Raw genomic sequence first — 17138 nt, 5'->3', positions numbered from 1 at the left:
ATGAAAAATCTAAAATTTACTTTCCCACCCCCAAACTGAAAGCACACATTGTCCTCAAGGTGTGGAATTTAAACAGAAGAAACAAGAGTAGAAACAAAACAACGAAATCCTAGAAGACGGAGGACGAAAATCAAAGAAAAAGGAAATAGCCATAGAAGTAAATTAGGAGAGAAAAAAAAAATAAAAGAAAAGAAAAGAACAAAAAAAATAGAAACAGAAAGTAAAAGAAAAGGAAAAGGAAAATAAAGAAAAAGAACTAACACACCAGGAGGTGGGCGCTGGACATTTCTGGGAGTCGAAGGCTTGACTTTGTAGCGGGAATCGCACATACCAACACGGATCAAGAGGCACTTGTGTCAAACCTCGCGATACCTACTATATAACTGATGTAGTAGCCGTGATCCACAATTGAAAATATTAGATCCCCTTCTACTAGCCCGAGCTCTCGAGCCGCAAGGGTTCTCCTGTCCATTCCATTTCGCAGAAGAACAAGAATATTGCTGGTATAAACCAAAGCTCCGCTGTGGCTAGAGAATCAAAAGCATCTCGAAGTTCTTCTTCATTCTCTCCAACACTCACAAGCCTTTGCTCGCTTTCAACCCAATCACACCAGCTGCTGGCCAGGTGAGGACCCCAATCGCTACAGAGCCTGCATAACAAGAGCAAACCACTGAAAGTTACCAAACCGTGTCAGCCTGAGGTAAAATGTTTGTTCCCAAGAATTTGTTGTGGGTCCTGATCTGTAAAGATGTGTGATATGTAGAGATGTGTGTTCTTTGTCCCTGCAGGTACTCATAGTGGTGCTCGCTGTGTAAGGTCTGCGGATCCAAGAGAGATTCAAGGGAAAGGGCAATAAACACACAAGCTCAAAGGACAAAACAGCAAAAAAAATCGACCCCAACTGCAGTGCTCATAGGTATAAGTTCAATCCTCGCAAAGTTGTTGTTGGAAATTTGGTAGACTTGTCACGGGTGCATGATTCAGCAGTAGAATTGCTCGGTGCAGGTGATTCCACCAGGATTGCCGCCGGTGCAGGATTCCACCAGGATTTTTTTTTTTTTGCTTTTGATGCTTGTCGCTGATTGTTGTGGCTTTCCCAAGGTAGACTTGTCCGGGTGCGTGATTCCAACCCAGGTTTTTTTGCTTTTGATGTTTCCTCTGATTGTTGGTTGTCCTGCATTGAATCAAATATGTGTTAGGAGTAGAAAGAAAATAACTAGAAAATGAAAAACAGAAACAAATATTTTTGTATTTTTTTGTTTTTGTTTAGTTTTAAAAATAAAAGAAGTAAAGAGTTTAGAAAAATTGGTTGCCTCCCAATAAGCGCTTTATTTTAAGTCTGAGCTAGACGCTGCGTGAAGCCTCGTGGTCGATCACGGTTCCTTCAGAGTCGTGACTCGCGTGCAATATCGAAGGGTGACTCCAAATATGGTTTTAGCCTGTGACCGTTCACTTTGAATGTGTTGCCATTAATTTCACTTGTAATATCAACCGCCCCATGAGGATAAACCTTAGTAACCAAATAGGGGCCATTCCAACGAGACTTTAACTTCCCTGGAAACAACTTCAACCTTGAACTGAATAACAAAACTTTTTGCCCTGGATGAAAATTCTTTCTGAGAATCTGATTGTCATGAAATGTCTTGGTTTTTTCTTTGTAAATGCGCGAGCTCTCATAAGCATCATTACGAATTTCCTCAAGCTCATTAATCTGCAATTTACGTTTTTTCCAGCAGAATCATAAGAAAAATTCAACTCTTTAATAGCCCAAAATGCCTTATGCTCTAGCTCCATAGGTAAATGACAAGCCTTACCATAAACCAGCCGAAATGGGGACATCCCAATTGGGCCTTTAAATGCTGTTCTGTATGCCCAGAGAGCATCACTCAATTTCAAACTCCAGTCTCTTCGAGTAGAGCTAACTGTTTTTTCAAGAATTCGCTTGATTTCTCTATTTGAAACTTCAACCTGTCCTGATGTTTGTGGATGATAAGGAGTAGCAACACGATGGGTGATCCCATACTTAGCTAGCAACGTAGCAAACGATCTATTAACAAAGTGCTTACCCCCATCACTTAGAATGACACGTGGTGTTCCAAATCGTGGAAAAATTACCCCCTGGAGGAATTTCAGAACAACTGATCCTTGATTGGTTGGTGCTGCAATTGCCTCACCCATTTAGAGACATATTCAACAGCCACCAAAATATACTGATTGCCATGGGACATTGGGAATGGTCCCATGAAATCAATACCCCAAACATCAAACAATTCAACGACTAATATGCTTTGTTGTGGCATTTCGTTTCTTTTGGACTGATTACCCACCCTTTGACAACGATCACAAGACCTACACCAACTATTAGCATCCCTTGAAGAGAGTAGGCCAAAACAATCCACTCTGCAAAATTTTAGCTGCTGTCCGTTTAGGGCCAAAATGTCCCCCACAAGCATACTGATGTGCAAACTTTAAAACACTTTCATGCTCTTCTTCTGGAATACACCTGCGAATAACTTGGTCGTAACAATATTTGTATAAATATGGTTCATCCCAAAAATAATACTTTGCTTCGCTGCCAAAAATTTCTTTTTCTGCTGGAAAGTAAAATCTGGATGAAGTACCCCTCTAGCCAAATAATTAACTAAATCAGCAAACCATGGTGAAATGATATGGGCAGCAAACAACTGTTCATCTGGAAAACTTTCATTTAAAGGCAGCAAGTCATCTTCAGCAGAAATTGGCACAATCAACCTGGACAAATGATCAGCCACAACATTTTCACTACCCTTCTTATCCCTAATTTCTAAGTCAAACTCTTGCAGTAAAAGAATCCAACGAATTAATCGAGGCTTAGCGTCTTTCTTCGATAACAAATACTTCAAAGCTGCATGATCTGTGTAAACAATCACCTTAGCCCCAACTAAGTAAGACCGAAATTTTTCTAATGCAAAAACAATCTGCCAACAATTCCTTCTCTGTGGTCGCATAGTTCAGCTGTGCATCATTGAGAGTTCGACTAGCATAATGAATGACTTGGGGAAGCTTATCTTTCCGCTGTCCAAGAACCGCTCCTACTGCGTAATCAAGCATCACACATCAATTCGAAAGGTAAACTCCAATTAGGTGCTGCAATAATGGGTGCTGTAGTGAGGAGTGTCTTTAACTTGTTGAAAGCCTCCAAACAAGCATCATCAAAGACAAAAGGAGCATCCTTAGCCAATAAATTACACAATGGTCGGCTAATCTTGGAGAAATCCTTGATAAACCGTCTGTAAAACCCAACATGACCAAGAAAAGATCGAACACTTTTAACAGCTGTCGGTGGTGGCAGCTTTGCAATTACATCAATTTTGGCCTTATCAACCTCAATACCCCTGTTAGAAATCAAGTGGCCTAGGACAATCCCCTGCTTAACCATGAAATGACACTTTTCCCAATTTAAAACAAGGTTTGTCTTAATGCATCTGTCAAGAACTAAGGATAAATTGTTCAAACATTCATCAAAAGAATCCCCAAAAACAGAAAAGTCATCCATAAACACTTCAACTACCTGTTCAACCAATCCGGAAAATATGCTCATCATGCATCGTTGAAACGTTGCAGGAGCATTGCACAAACCAAAGGGCATTCTTCGATATGCAAAAGTCCCAAAAGGACATGTAAAGGTTGTCTTTTCTTGATCCTCAGGTGCAACTGGAATCTGGTTGTACCCTGAATATCCATCCAAGAAACAATAGAACGCACGACCAGCCAACCTTTCCAACATTTGATCAGTGAAAGGCAATGGAAAATGATCCTTTCTAGTGCCCGCATTGATCTTTCTGTAATCAACACACATACGCCACCCAGTAGTCAAACGTGTAGGCACAAGTTCATTATTATCATTCTTCACAACTGTAATTCCAGAACGCTTGGGCACCACTTGAGTTGCACTAACCCACTTACTATCCTGAAATAGGATAGATCATCCCAGCATCTAGAAGCTTCATAACCTCAGTACGAACAACTTCTTTCATAATTGGATTCAAACGACGTTGAGCATCAATGGTGGGCTTTACTCCATCTTCCATCAGAATTCGGTGCATGCAAATTGTAGGGCTGATCCCTTTAATGTCTAAGCTATAGTCCAACCGATTGCATCTTGATAATTTCTTAAAATACGCAGCAATTTTTCTTCTTCTGGTGATGATAAGTCAGCAGCTATAATAACTGGCAGCGAAGAATTTGCACCCAGATAAGCGTATTTCAAGTGTCCTGGCAGATTTTTAAATCCAGTTTAGGTGGCTGTACTTTAGAGGGCTGCAATGGTTTTTTCGATTCCCCTAAACTCTAAAAACGTGCCTCCAACGGGGGTGTAGAAAAGGAACACTTTCCAAAGCTGAAACATACTCAAAAACCTCTTCATCTTCAGTGTTTCTATTCTCCAACCCATGCAACACCTTTAACAATGGATCTGATGTCAAACGGGGCATAAATGCAGCATGCATTAAGCTGTCTAACATGTCAACACGATACAATCTTGCACATCAGTTGGCCTTTTGGTTATTTCAATAAATCAAAACAACGGACTGATCTTGCACTCTAAGTGTGAGTGTTCCAGCCTCAACATCAATTAAGGTTCGAGCAGTAGCCATGAATGGATGCCCCAAAATAATCGGTGTTTGCATATCTTCATCCATATCCAAGACCACAAAATCTGCAGGAAGGTAGAGATTATCCACTTTAATAATGAGGTCTTCAATAATTCCCCTAGGTGTAAATCAATGGTCTCGCCAATTGTAGAATAATCGATGTAGGCTTGATTTCTCCTTGTCCTAGTCTCTGAAAACAGAAAAAGGCATTAAATTAATACTGGCACCCAAATCAATTAAAGCACGTTTAAAATTAGAATTTCCAATTGTGCATGAAATTGTAAAACTCCCTGGGTCTTGTTTCTTTGGAGGCAATTTGTAATAAAACAAGCGCTGCACTCGCTCAGAAGAATAACTTTTTCAAAATCCACGAGCTTCTTTTTCTTTGTGCAAACATCCTTTCAAAAACTTGGCATAAGATGGAATGTTCTTAATTGCATCAATCAATGGGAGATTGATCTGAACTTTGGCCAACGTCTTCATAAAATCTGTCAATTGTTGATCTTTAATGTGGGCTTCAACCTTTCGATAAGGCATTGGAGGCACATAAACACGCTCGCAGCTTTCAGCAATTTTTGCACTGCTTTCGATTCGCCATAGACTCGTAGAGAATCTATAATAATATCGATTCTGCAAAATTTCCTGAACTCGCTGTACGTGATGCTGCCTCGCGAATTTCCAACACAAATTTCACCTCTATTGTCATAACTTTTACCCGAACGAGAACTCGAATTGCCTTACAATCGCGCTTCCTTGGATTATGTTCCGCTTGGCTAGGAAATGTACCGGTGCTCTTTCTGAAACTTGGAATGCAATCGCCCCATTTGTTTTTCTATGTTTTTCATCGCTGTTCGCAGATTTTGGAATTCTTGACTGGTGGCATTTGCTAATTTTTCAATTGCAACCTCCCAAGCAGCCTTAGGCGCAGCAGTTTGCTGTACTGTTGTTGAAATTGTGGCCTTTCAGGCTGATCTCTATCCCACTTAAAATTAGGATGATCTCTCCAACCCGGGTTGTAAACATTTGAATACGGGTCATATTGTGGACGCTGAAAATTATTAAATGCATTAACCTGTTCCGCTGCAAATTCTGGATAAGCATCTTTATGCGGACAGCTCAAAAAATCATGGGTTGTCACATTGCAAATGCTATGCTGGTAAAGGTTGCTGTACAGCAACCTGTGAACCTGGAATTCTTTGTAATAACATGTCAAATTTTTCATCAACTCTTTCAAGCTTTTTCTCCATTTTTTCAATTTGTGCCGACATATATGGAGAACCATTAGATATCTCAAAAACAGATCTTGATTGTGGTCGCTCAACCGCCCATTGCTGTGTATCTGCTGCCATTTTTTCAAATAATAAACAAGCCTCTTGTGCATTTTTATCCTTGTATGATCCTCCGCATGAAGCGTTGACAAGAGTTTTTGTTGTCATATTTAACCCTCTGAAAAATATATGCACTTGATCCGTACTGCTAATACCAGAATGTGGACATTTTCTATTCAACTCTTTAAACCGTTCCCACGCCTCATGAAACTCTTCATTTGGTTTTTGGGCAAAAGATAAAATTTGAGTTCTCATGTCGAGAGTCTTTGAAGCTGGATAATACTTGTTTAAGAATTTTTCACTGAGTTGGTTCCAAGTGCTAATGCTTCCAGATGGAAGTGTGAGGAGCCATCTCCTTGCTTGATCTTTCAATGTGTAAGGAAATAGACGAAGCTTAATAGATTCAACTGAGAATCCTTTCACCAAAATATTCTTGCATCCCATTAAAAATTCTGCAATGTGCATGTTAGGATCATCGGTTGATAACCCATGAAATGTAGGTAGAATACTCAACATGTGATGCTTGATTTCGAATGTAGACCCTTCTTCCACTGCTGGATATGTAATGCAACCTGGTATGTTAGTGGCATGAGCTGTTAAAGAATTACCCAAAGGATCACCACCTCGAATAACAAAAGCCATTGTTTCAGATCAGGTGTCCTCGAATATAAAGACTGCAGAAAAGTCCCTTGCAGTGAAGGAACCCACAGCAAATTTTGCTCCCTGTGTCTCCTCCTTAAAGATTGCTGTCAGGTTCTGGATCAAACGGAAACAATTGTGAATCGCTGAACGCAGTGACCATGCACAAATTGTAATCTGACCGCTTGCCGTGGATCTCGTAAAAATAAATAAAAACGAAAATTATTTCTTTTCTTTTTTTTTGTATGTATGTACAGCAATAATTAATGCAGAATCTGATTAGAACGAATTATTTTAAATAATCCCCGGCAACGGCGCCAATTTCTTGATAGGCTTTTTAATACTCTGCGCAAACAGGGTTAAAACTCCTACAAAACTTGCAAGAATGACAAGGTTATTGTAGTATAAATGATTCTCGCAAGGTCGTTCTCCGCAGGGATTATTAAATAACTCGTAGCAACCAAATTCTAATTAATTATTGCAAAAGAGAAAGTTGAGATGTTTGATTTGAAGACCTTAAATTAAAAGGAATTTAACTAATAAAAATAAGGCAATATGCAAAATTAAAGCTAAGAGCAAAAGAAACAGTTGTGTTTTTAGAAATCAAATTAAGAAAGCACTAGGGATCCCACGTCACCTTAACAATTCTATATAGTTCCCCCAATTACTTATGACCTATACATGCATATTTCGAAGGCTAGGTATTCCTAATATATGCCTACTTGGACCCCCAACATAGAGCGTATATCACACATGCAATCGTCTGTGGTATTCAGATCAAATCTAAACATACATGACTCATTAAGTTCTATGAAACCTTTTGAAAAACCATGCAACCCTTAAGACGTGGTATTCATCCTAAGTGAACTTGCACATATTAATCACAAGAAGCCTTCACACTCTCAGGACCGACTCCACCAAAACTGCATCAAATTACTTTTCTAAACATCCTAATGGTGATCAAGCATCAAGACACTTAAATAGTTTAACCCAGTGATGAATAATTCGAAAACCTGCATGCATATAATCATAAGCAAATTGGACAGAAACTACATATTCTTGCTAAGGCTCGTGGCCTCACCCTAGCAAAAGAGAGTTAGTTACGCATGTTGACAATAAAAATAATCAAGTTCTTCATTAAAATAATAAAGATCGAAAACACCTTGAAGTATAAGTTCTTCCAAAATCCTAGCAAAAGTCGCGTTCAAAACCCAAAAGAGAAGTCAAAAGGGCGTCCATTAAATTGCTGTGAAAAGGAGCTTAAATACCTCCTAAAACCTAGCTGCCCAATCCCCACAAGGAAACTAGGTTAAAATAAGATAATACTAGGATATAAAATCCAAATTGGATTAGGAGAATCTGCCCAAATCTGCCCAGCCACGTTTTGGTCTCAAATCTCCTCCAAATCTGGCCCAAGATAGCTCGTTTTAAAGATAAAAACGTTCCGAACACTTCTCCAGAAGGCCACGAACCCATCTGAGGTCATCTTGGGCTCCAAAACACAATAAAAGCCCAAATCGTCATTATTCCAGCACCGCGCACTGCTCCTTTATTTTATCGCCAGAAAATAACCGCTTGGTAGAAAAGTCTTAAATTTTGATACGATCAAGCCAAGTGACTCACGAACGTCCTCCAACTGGAATTACTCCAAAATTCGTCCATTTGATTATGTTTTTCTCCAGAGGGAATCGAAAGTCCTATAATGGAAATATAATTCAAAGTATCAAAATTCTTCCAAAATATTAACCAAACTATATTAAGAATGGGGTTAAATATATAATATAAAATATGCACATCAAGGGTCAGAGAGACGAAGGAACAGGACAAAACCACACAAGATAGGAAAAGACAGAGTAAGGGCGTAACTCACCATAAAGCTGTGAACGGCAGCAGCTACTTTACCACGGTTTCAGGAGCAAACCACTTGTTCCGCCGCTTCCTGTGCTCGATCCGATTGCTCGCTGGTCCTCACCGCTGAGCAGCAGTGAGAATGTTCCACTCGGATCATCAAAAAGGGCCACCTCGAGTTAGTTAGCCCTGTCCCTATATCTCGCCGCTTCGAGCCAAGGCAATGCTCTCCGCTATCACCTCAGGAATTTCATACGGATGCAATGTGTCGTAATGTAAGAAATAAAAGTGCAGCAAAACAACATCGCTAAATATATAAGACTCACCTCTTCTTCCACTGCCTTGGCCTTCTTGAGGCCCTTCTCCTATTTCTTCTAGCTCTTCCACTCCTTTCTGCTCCATACCAAAGCCTCTCTCGATCATCATCCATGCCGTATGGTGGTAGGAACTGCTCTAGTTTTCTCCGGGCCACATATTCTTCTACAATCTTCTTTCTAACAGAGTCACAGATCGGGCAGTTTCTTTTTTTTCTTCTAACAGAGAAGTGGCCTCAACAGAGTCTGTTTCTACTGATCTTCTTCTTCTTCCTCTTCTCCATCCTGAGGGGGCCCAGCATCCTCAAAAAGAGTGGCACAATGTAATTAACTCATGCAGAAAACAAAAGTCAAGGGTCAATCCAGTAGAGGAGTAATAGGAGAAGCTGAACAAACATCAAAACTTACCAAACACCTCTCCACTCTGGGCAGGAGGCACCAATATTTTTTGTCAAAGAGGGATCTGACACAAAATGTAATAGAAGATTAGCATCATCACTGAAAAAGAATGGGCAACAACAGATAGAATTGAGAAATTACCTTCTATAACTTGCATATTGATGTCTTTAATGGTCTGCACCATGAATTTGTGAGTCTCCTCGTCTGCATGGACAGTTTGTCCCACTTAAAAAGAACTCCAAGTAGCGGTACTAGAAGCAGCGATCATGGAATCGCCTTCCACCAAGCATCAAACTCGCAGAATCGCAGGAGTTCGGGCCCATGAAGGATAAAGGGCATCTGTGACTATTGTTAATCTTATTCACTGCACACCGCATCTTTGTGGACCTCCAAGTCATCTCGTGATCCCTCCAAGAAGAGCCCGATTGAAGCTTCTGTATGACTTGAGGGGTATGAGCCGAGGGCAACCAAGCCGCCTTTGCATGTGTTGGGATGATAGACTTCCGCCCCCAAATGATAATTTGAGGCTTTCCTCCTCCGTGAGGCAGACTGTAAGGTCACATCTGAACTTCTTCCCAAACCGCCTGCGCATTCTTCTGCTCTTTCAAACAGACGATGTCCAGCTGAAACCAAGGATAGGTTCTCCCGATCACCACTTGCCATCGCACAGAATCTTTTGGTACAATGCCTCAAGAGCATTAGGTACTCATCAATTGACCTCTTGGGACTTCTCGACAATAAAGGTGAGCTTTAACCCGATCCTCGTAGAACTATATGTCCGAAACCTCAATTCAGAAAATAGACTCGCAGCCGGCGATCAATCATCCGGGGCACCGGAGAGCATGATTTATCTGATACTCTAGGGTGGCAGATGTGTTCTTGAATAGATGAGCCAGAATCAGAGGTCCAAGTCCAACATCGCAGGATTATGCAAAGCTTCGCAGATGTCTATACTGCAGTAAGCAGAAGAACGACAAGGTAATAAACTTGTTCACCAATAACACGAAGAAACAACATATGTCACCGATCTTTGTCCTTCTCAGCACTAAATTTCTCGAGATAATTGGAAAAGGAGCACCGCTGATCTGGTACGGAGAGATGTTGAATGGCTTGGCTAGCATCCTGGTTTTTCTTCTTGTGATAATCACCGACAAAGATTAATGTGTCTTCCATGAGGCCTAAAACCAAAAATCGAGCCATATCCAAGCAGAGTTGGGGCCATAGGGCCTATACGAAAGTCGAAAATGTTACACGGCATCTCCAGAACACAGAGCAACAAGAAGGTGTTCTCATCTCTCATGATAGATTGCCCGACATGACCAGTATGGCGCCATAAATTCCAAAGCTTTCTAGTGAGCCCCAAATCGGGAAGAAGCTCATGCTAATCCAATCTGCCCACTTGATCGACTGCTCACTCACTAGAGGGGAACGAACGGCTCAAGTTCTTGCTAACCTAAGAATGAGAAGCAGAGCGTGAAGAACTCTCGAACATAGAGGCCTCAAAGCATCCTTCTTCATCACCTCCGCTATCTCGGGAGGAACGGACCAAACCAAGAAGGCCCAAAGACTAAGGTATTTTCAAATAAATGGAGGACATTTTCCTAGGTTTTTCTGGCAAAAGGATGGAGCATGCTTATCAATCCCAGCCCCAAAGAATGTAACTGAGAGGCGAACACAGAGGATTGAGCACGGGATTTGGGAAGACATCCTCTGAATTACTTTTCTAAAAAGGAAGGTTGACAGGAAGGGCAAGGCAGGATCGAGCAAAAGGAAGTTATCGAAGAAAGAAAGCTCAAGAGGAATGGAGTCCAAAGTACTAGGTTTTCAAAGAACAGAGCAGTGGTTTTTAAATTTCTTTTAAGAAGAAAACGTGGGAAAAGAAACAGCGACGTGGAGAAGATAAACCGCCATCTAATATTGACTAGCTAATAAAGAGCTAGTAACTGAAGCTGTTTCACATAGGCACTAGCTTAGTGGGGAAGCATGGCAGACGTGGGATAATGGAGGAATTTACCACGCGCCAATTTAATGGCCATGTCATTTAAGTCTGAAACCGTTCCAAAAACGATTCAAACTTAAGGGGTCATTGTTTGGGCCTAAAATTTGACACACCTACCAGTAGCAAACGAGGCCCGAATAAAGCTAAAAAATCAAAGCAATTTGGTCTTCGAGAAACAGAAGATGGAAGCCCAAACTTAAGAGCCCAACCCAAAGCTTATCAAAGCAAACAAGGCTAATCCGCGCCTCACAGGCCCGATGTGATAAGAAAGGGGAGCCCAGAAACAGGAAACAATCCCACGTGACATCTCTGGGATAAAGAAAAGTCAGCAATGGCAACTGTCATAGAAGAAGTGATTGAAAGGTTTATGACATCAAGTTGTTCTGAAAAACCTGAAAACCCTGAAGATCAAATCCCTCTTACATATATATATTCAGAGATTTTTTCTTCTATTTTTACAGAGAAGGTAATTCTCCCAAAGAGATAAGCAAGTTACAATCTCAGAGAAGGATAAGCAGGAAAGCAGTGGAGTGTCCAAAAAGAAGTCAATCTCAAGTGAAATCTCACAAGGGGCAGTTGAAATTTGGAAAGAGATTAGGTTCTTTTTCAAGAAAAACAGAGTGATTGGCTATTTGAGAGCCTATCACCAAAATTGATGAAATCCTATTTTCTTTCTTTCCATTAAAAACGAAAAGAAAAAAAGGAGATATCTTTACGCTATTTAAATAAAAACATTTTACTATAAATACAAGAATGAGTGAACAGGGTAAAAAACACAAAAATTCATCATCCAATCAAACGAAAATCCTACACAAGGAAACCCTCACAAAAGGACAACTCGAAACCAACAAAAAGCCCACTTGAGTTTCAAGTGAAACCAATTGATCGAATTCCCAAGACTCGCACTTAAGGAATAAGTCATTCAAAACGAGATTTCTCTACAAATTTGGTTCAGCAAAAACCAAGATAGTAGAGCTTGAGCTTTCAAACATGGAAAACCTCAAAGCAAAATTCACAAAGGTCTCTAGCCCCTAAAGCCATAAAATAAATACTGCGATCACAGATCAAGGAGGAAACTGATTCACTACCACTCAAAAGCTTCATGAAAGCTTGAGGCACATTGAAGCTCAGAATCAACCTTTGGTATCGATTTATAATTGAAACCTAGCAATCAAAATTGTCAGCGGTCCAACCAAATTGCATTTCCATTCCAACCGAGAACCTTCCATCTTCTAAATGGAGTTCCAAACAATATCTTCATCTCTCTACCATGAGTATTTATTGTTATAGTTTTGCAAAAGGCATTTCCGCTAAAAACAGTTTAAATTCCATCAATCATTCTGGCCAGAACAACCTCTTTATACTGAGATAAATTGTTAAAGTCCTCACCAGTCTGAGGCAAGAAAAGAACTTACTTGGGAGATATTCCTCACCCAAATTCACAATCGTTTGTTTGCAGAAATCAGTAACTTGGGGCGCAAGTTATCCATTCCAAACTAAGTCTACTAGAATTTTTATTACTAGTAGTGGCACGCTCGCACACCAAAGAAAGCTGACTTGTTGACCAGTCTATGGTTCTCAAGGCAGTGGGGAACTTTGCCCTTCCATCATAGGAGTAAACGCAAAACGGGTGAACAGTATTATTATTCCCATTAAATGACATGCATGAGACAAGGGATTGAAGAAATTTTGGAGCAATTATGACTGATTTGAAGGTCAATTGATGACTGACCAAATTGAGACGCACTGAAGCCTCAATAAATACCAAGCTTTTTAAAGAGAAAAGAGGCCCCCGACACAACACATACACAACTTGTCATTTTACATTCTCTTCAATTTCTATCCTAGGAGTAGCATAATGTAGCCATAGCCTAGTTCTTATTTTTTCCGCTCTAGTTTCCGTACATTTCAATTATGCCTTTACATTTTTGTTCTTGTTCTTCAATTCTATTTTAATTACAGTAACTTCAATTTATGTTTTCTTTAATGTTCTTCGTAATCTAGTTTAATTTCCGCCCTTTACTTTGCGCACTCGCATTTCAATTATTTAATTTATGTAATGCACTCGTGTTTACACTCTTTATTTTACGTACTTTAAATTATGCACTCGTCTTTAAATTATTTATTTTATGCACTTATCTTTCAATTATATTTAAATTAAAGCACCTTTACTTTATGCTCTTGTTTTTCGTTTCATCACGTTTCACCTTCAATCCTCATCTCCACCCACTCCACATCTCTTGGTTGCTCATATAAAGTCTTGACTCCGAGGTAGTGAAAGAACCTAGGTAGTCAGGAGGTTCCTTGCTCAGCTGAACAATCATTTGATTAAAGCTAAATCTCGGACGCATCATCCACTCACATTCCTTTCAAGCCAAATTCGTGGCTTGGTGGTGGCACGCCCTGTGCTTAATTAAACAAGGACCAAAAACTCCTTCAATTCGAAAATAGGGAAATACATTCCCAAATGAAGAACTATCTGAAAGGTTTCAATATTAGTGCAGATAGGAAAGCAGTACCTTCAATGATGGTGCAAGTTGGAAAAAAGTCTCCAACAATGAAAACAATGTAATCTTCCACTCCATATATTTTGGCACTGTTAATAGCCACATCAACTTTAAGGGGATCAAATTCAATAGCAACAACATGATAAACATCTAAGAGACTAAAGATAAAATTTATTAAGCTCGTACACTAATCACTTGTAGAATGAGAATTCAAAAGCTTCTCCAACATCAACATGCATAAAAATGGCCCTACCAAAGGTCCACCTCCTCGTGACCATCAAAGTCGACCAAGAGAGTTCAAGACTCAAAACTAGAGACTGCCTATAAACTGAATTATAAAAAATTTAATTATAAACCTGAACCCTAAACCCTCAATTTTAAAAATTTCCTATAAACTAATGCAAATAACCTACAATATTGTAAGAATTAGGACATTAGGTCCCCCATTGCTACCTTTGCTATTCTAGTACCTTGTTGTATTTTTCAATATAACCATATATAGCATTTGCTACTATTTAACTATTCTAGCAGTTTGCTACTATTTAACTATTCTAGCAGTAAAGTTCTCTCTCAGTTTTATGTGTCCATATAAGATGCCAAACATCAAATGGCTTGTAGCTCAAATGCCTATTTTATTAGATTTCATTCAACTAGAGGTGCAACTAGGTAGAAGATATACTAAAACATATATCCCTTGATTATCCAAGCCAAGCCATAAAGCTAAGAGCTTGTAAAAATTGGTTTCCATGTAGCTAATAGTTTGCATGGATCAACACCTCATTTCAACAATTCCATAAACCAGAGCTTTTCAAATGAAAGTTTTTGGCACTAAACATCCAAAACACTCATAATTGGAAGAACAAAATATGAAGAAAACACAAAGTTATTGCATCAAAATCAACAACCAAACTTTGGGAGCTTATATTGAAGCAAACTGAATGGCATTGCCTCCAACATAGGCAAAACAATCAATGACGGTTGCATTTTCACACCTCTTGGCGTGTATGGTTGTAATCTCTTTAGGTGAGTACCACCCCTCTTCATCCATTAATTTTGATCCCCTCAAGAACATATCATATCTCTGAAACCATTACTTCTCAACAAGCGGACTGAAGCCTTCTTCAAGTAATGTCCTCCTCTTCTAAATTTGACCTGAGAAAACAAGGAACCACAAAAGGGATTATTTCAACTGTGTTTTGGTGCCAAGAAATTTTAGTTGCATTTGGTTGTCAAAGAAAATTAAATGAAGAAAAGATTAAAATGAGAAAAAAATAAATTTTTAGTGGGGAAGAAAATTGTCCAACGAACGAGTTCAAAGTTTGCTTTTGTTCGTGCTTAAACCTAGATGACCAGCAGTTGGCCCAAGCTTAGACATGAGGTGTGATGTGTTGGATGATGAAGGTTCGGTAAACAGGATTTTCTTATTATGGGCTACGTCCACGAAGAAGGATGTTCTCATTATAATAATGTGTGTTACATTGTACCAGGGGTTAAACTCAAAGAGAAGAGGAAGAATGCCGAAGGGTGAATGGTGAAGGCCAAGGATGCAAAGGCCAGCAAATGGGCTCATAGGTCAACCCTTGAGGTCCCAGTGAGTTATGTGGAGGCCCAGAAGCCAGTCCCTTTCTTGAATGAGAGGATCCTTTTATAAGTGAGAGTCCTTTTTTCTTGTGTTTTGTGGATGTGGAACTCCCTTCCCCTTGCTTGGAGTGGCTTGAAAGTGCTTGGCCAGGTATGGTACAAACAAGAGTCCCCCTAGTTCCCGATTAAAGAGTTACTTCTTGATTGGGGACTTGTAGTCTTCAATGCACTGGTAGAGCAACACTTCAGCTTTTCTTCACTTTTTCTTGTATGTAGCATTGGTACTAAGTTGTTAAGCCAGTTCGCTATACATGAGGATCTTCAAAGGTAAGGGTACCGAATGGATAGAGTGCTGAATAGCAGCTTGCATGGTGACAGCTGAAGGCATACACTGCTTTAAGTGCTGTAGGCATTGATGCCGTAAGTGATGTAGGTGATATTTGACATAGGTGTTGTTCAGAAATTGTGGGGTGTTGTGGGTGAGAGGTATTGCCCAAGAGGTGCTGTTCAGTAGGTGTCGTAAGCACTGTTTGGAAACCATTCAGCAGGCGCCGCAAGCACTGCTTTAGAAAGGTGTTGCCCAGGGGAGTTCGCTCTACAATGGCATTGAAGTGAGTTGGAGATGTCCACAAGGTGCTGTTCGGTGAGACATGGGGCATGTGTAATCTGCAAGGTACCGTAATAGAGGTGTCTCAATGAGGTGCCATCCGATAGGCATGGTGTTGTTCGGTGGGTGCCTTGGGAGTTGACGAAAGTGTTATCGTTTGGTGCTGGGAGCTGCCGTAGGTGCTGATGGGAGTTGTCATAGCAATTAAAAAGTCATAATGATTAAACTATGGGTACTCCCACAATATTAAGAGCGCTAAATAATGATAGGGGTGTCGAAGGCTTTGCACGTTAAATGATGACGAGGTGCCAAAGGTATAGCTCGCATAGAAGGGTTAAAGCAACAAACTGGTTAGACTCTCTTCCAGAAGCAACTATAAATTCTTGGACTGATTTATCTAAGAAATTTTTGTCAAAATTTTTCCCTGCTCGTAAAACCAATGCTTTGATAGAAAATATTATGAGTTTTCGTCAACAAGAGCGTGAACAATTTCATGAATGTTGGGAGCGATATAAGGATTTGTTTCTTCAATGCCCTCATCATGGTTTCAACATATGGCAAAAAGTTCACCATTTTTATATAGGGTTGAACCCGCAAAGCAGGAGCATGGTAAATTCAACAGTTGGTGGAAGCTTAATGGACAAGACTGCAGATGAAGCTATCAGTGCATTTGAAACAATTTGTGAGAACTCTGAGCATTGGGACTTTCCTACAAAAGATTCAAGAGTGGCACCTACATCATCAACACAGAAAGGAGGCATCTATGAAGTTAGTGCCAGCATGGGTTTAGAAGCCCAAGTTGTAGCTCTTACAAAACTTCTCACGCCACTGGTACAAAAGGTAACTGCACAACCATGTAACCTATGTGCCAGCATCGCCCACGACACTGCAAATTGCCCATCGAATCCTATCTTAGAAGATGTGAAAGAGGTCAATGCGTTCAATGGAAGGCCCCGAAATGATCCCTATTCCAATACTTACAATCCGGGGTGTAGACAACACCCAAACTTCTCTTGGAGCAATTCACAGAACACAATGAGACCTTCCAATTCCTCAAAGCCGTACCAACAACCCTATCAAGCTCCTCCCACACAACACGAAGATCCTTCTATTAAGGAGATGCTATCTCAACTCTTGAAGAAATCAGACAGATATAACAAGAGGTTGCATCACTTAAACAAAGTCAATCAGTGTTGGAAAAAAGTCAATCCAAATTCGAAGTTCAGCTAGGACAAATAGCTACCACTCTAAACAGATTAGAGAGAACACAAGGTCAATTTTCAAG

At 40.1% G+C, this 17138-nt stretch overlaps 2 non-coding genes and 2 pseudogenes across 2 annotated transcripts; 1 reads left to right on the top strand and 3 right to left on the bottom strand.

The window, feature by feature from the left end:
- Positions 1-1384: 1384 nt before the first annotated feature.
- On the bottom strand, positions 1385-2353 carry LOC148920617 (uncharacterized; annotated as a pseudogene).
- Positions 2354-3082: 729 nt separating this feature from the next.
- Positions 3083-6601, bottom strand: LOC148920615 (uncharacterized; annotated as a pseudogene).
- On the top strand, positions 6113-6217 carry LOC148920616 (small nucleolar RNA R71). The gene has a single exon (XR_016123420.1). It is a non-coding gene; the product is annotated as a small nucleolar RNA R71 (small nucleolar RNA).
- Positions 6602-16292: 9691 nt separating the features above from the next.
- LOC148920614 (small nucleolar RNA R71) lies at positions 16293-16401 on the bottom strand. The gene has a single exon (XR_016123438.1). It is a non-coding gene; the product is annotated as a small nucleolar RNA R71 (small nucleolar RNA).
- Between the last annotated feature and the right edge of the window lie 737 nt (positions 16402-17138).

This window comes from Prunus mume, linkage group LG1, assembly GCF_029339155.1.
Source record: "Prunus mume cultivar Tortuosa linkage group LG1, ASM2933915v1, whole genome shotgun sequence".
NCBI classification, from domain to species: domain Eukaryota; kingdom Viridiplantae; phylum Streptophyta; class Magnoliopsida; order Rosales; family Rosaceae; genus Prunus; species Prunus mume.
The sequence above is the reverse complement of the archived record's forward strand: the minus strand, read 5'-3'. Positions and strand labels throughout refer to the sequence as shown.